The sequence below is a fragment of the Pinus tabuliformis genome, chromosome 9 (genome assembly GCF_031772625.1).
Source record: "Pinus tabuliformis cultivar Carrire ecotype Pingquan chromosome 9, CPIR1, whole genome shotgun sequence".
NCBI classification, from domain to species: Eukaryota; Viridiplantae; Streptophyta; class Pinopsida; order Pinales; family Pinaceae; genus Pinus; species Pinus tabuliformis.
Window position 1 is genome coordinate 880912725 of NC_142307.1, and position 2663 is coordinate 880915387.

A 2663-nucleotide genomic window follows, 5' to 3' on the forward strand; every position below is an offset into this window, starting at 1 on the left:
TATGAGAGGGGTTTCAATCATGTGGGCGTATGGAAATTCGTTGCATGTACTGTGGTGCAATTTTTTGATCGTGGTTATGGTGAATTAGTGCTTTGTTTGGGTTAAGAGTGTGTTTTGTACAGTCACTTTGATGGGCTTTCTGTTCCACAGTAGCCTCGGCTCTGTGATTGACACTGAACTCTTTAAAAGTTCCGATTGAGTGGGTGCGTCTTCAAAGTGTGTATTTTTTTTGGTTTGCAAGGTTTTCATATCTGGTCAATGTGATGAATCAGTAAATTCTGTCAATCCACTGAATACCCCATGTGGTTTTTTATCCCAACAGGTTCTGATTGACCAATGGATGGACGGTTAAATTACTGAATAGGTTTATTTAGCTTCAGTTTTGTTGCATATTAGGCTTTTATTATGTTTTCACTTAGGATTGGCGATCTAATGATTTTCTTAAGAATTTGTTCTCTGTTTTGTTATTTTGAATCCACGGATTGGTGAAACAAGGCATTGTTTATGTGAAAGTCTAAGCCTATCAAGTTATGCAAGGATTTGCTTTTCATGGCTCTTTGCATGGCCTTTTCCTGGTTCAGTTCCAGATTTTATTGACAGCCTGAAATAGGCAATTACAAGGGATAAACATATTAGATTAGGGGGAAGTAATAAACCTAGGGGTTTTGTCATCATTTATGGACCGAACAGTCAACATTTCAGTAGTGTTTACATATAAGATAGTTTTTAATAAATATTATAATTTTACAGCATATATATATATATATTAAAGTGTGTTGCATGCTGATAGCTAAGATTTTGTATAAAAAATCCTAAATGATCCTAATTAGGAGACTTGAGAACTATATTGTTTACTGGAAGTTCCTATTTCATTGTATGTTTTTTTTTGCTGTGAACCCATTTCCTATTTCGTTGTATGTTTTTATTTGCCGATAATGGAGACCGAAGTGCATGTATTCTGAATTCTGACTGCGATATTTTGGAGGAATAAATATAACCCAATGGCAATATCGGAGGAATAAATGTAACCTGACTGCAATATTTTGGAGGAATAAATATTAGATGCCACCACATGTTTTGTTTGAGATATGGCCTTACTATCACAGGAGGTTGGGGTTTCCTGTGATTAGGGTTGCGAATGCATTATTGCACAATTTGTATCTGATTGGCAATTATTCTGATTAAGGGTTTAGATAACTCATTACTCTCGGCGAAGAAATGTGATTGCCCGTTTTTAGTTTCTCCATTAACTAAATGTTGGATCTAGCTCTGGTGTGTATTTTTAATAGTTTGGATTTAAATTTAAAAAATATAAATTTATTAGATTTACTAAATCTCTAGAGAGATCAAATCCAAATTCCAATTTTTTTTAAGATCAAATCCAAATATTTCTTTTTGAGTGAAAATCCAAATTCCAAAATGTCTAGAGAGATCAAATTCAAATATTCCAAATTTTTTTTGAGATCAAATCCAAATATTTTTTTGAGTGAAAATCCAATTTTTTTTTTTAAATGAAAAGAAATTACATCTCTCCCCTTATTTACCAAAATAGATCTAGATTTAAGAAAAAAATAAATAAATCTAGAGGATTAATAAATTTATGCTACTTTTAATTATTACTAAAAACATAAAACAATTCATTTCTCCTTCGTATAATATTTCAACTATTCAATTCATTTCCCCTTTAACATTTCAACAATTCATTTTTCCTTCTTATAATATTTCAACTATTCAATTCATTTCCCCTTGTAACATTTCAACAATTCATTTCTCTTTTAATGTTCTAAAGGAGTAAACCGCACTATTTAGAGTTATTTGTTGGTGTACAAATGAATTATCATGTGATTTAAGTCAAAAAATCACTCATAAATTTGATATGGATCACAGAAGCCTCAATTCAACAAAAATAAAGTATTAACCAAACTAATCCCAAGATATTCAAATAGAGTTATCAAGTTTATGAGAGATTTATGGAATACCATTTGTAAGGCGTTTCTAACCAACTAGTGTGGTTCTCACATGGAATACCTGACATGAACCACACTAGTTGGTTCTAAACTCGCTAGTTGGTTCTAAACTCGTTAAACTCGTCACAAATGGTATTCCATGTAACCAACTAGTGTGGTTCTCACATGGAATACCTGACATGAACCACACTAGTTGGTTCTAAACTCGCTAGTTGGTTCTAAACTCGTTAAACTCGTCACAAATGGTATTCCAACTAGTGTGGTTCTCACATGGAATACCTGACATGAACCACACTAGTTGGTTCTAAACTCACTAGTTGGTTCTAAACTCGTTAAACTCGTCACAAATGGTATTCCATGTAACCAACTAGTGTGGTTCTCACATGGAATACCTGACATGAACCACACTAGTTGGTTCTAAACTCGCTAGTTGGTTCTAAACTCGTTAAACTCGTCACAAATGGTATTCCATGTGATTTTCGCAGAAAAATCTCTCATAAACAAGATATTCAAATATATAAATTTATTTATGTATTCAAAAGATTAATATAATATGATTATATTTAAAGCATTTTTTTAACTGATATAATATAAATATTCGATCTCATATTAGAGTTTTTAATATGATTTCTTTAGTTTAATAAGAATATGAAAAAAAAACCTGTTAGGGCCGTTCGGAACGCTCCAAGGCTGGAT

General features: G+C 32.2%; 1 non-coding gene across 1 annotated transcript; it reads left to right on the top strand.

Moving 5' to 3' along the window:
- The first annotated feature begins 255 nt into the window (after nt 1-255).
- Nucleotides 256-333, top strand: LOC149151596 (small nucleolar RNA snoR14). The gene has a single exon (XR_016263975.1). It is a non-coding gene; the product is annotated as a small nucleolar RNA snoR14 (small nucleolar RNA).
- Nucleotides 334-2663: the final 2330 nt, after the last annotated feature.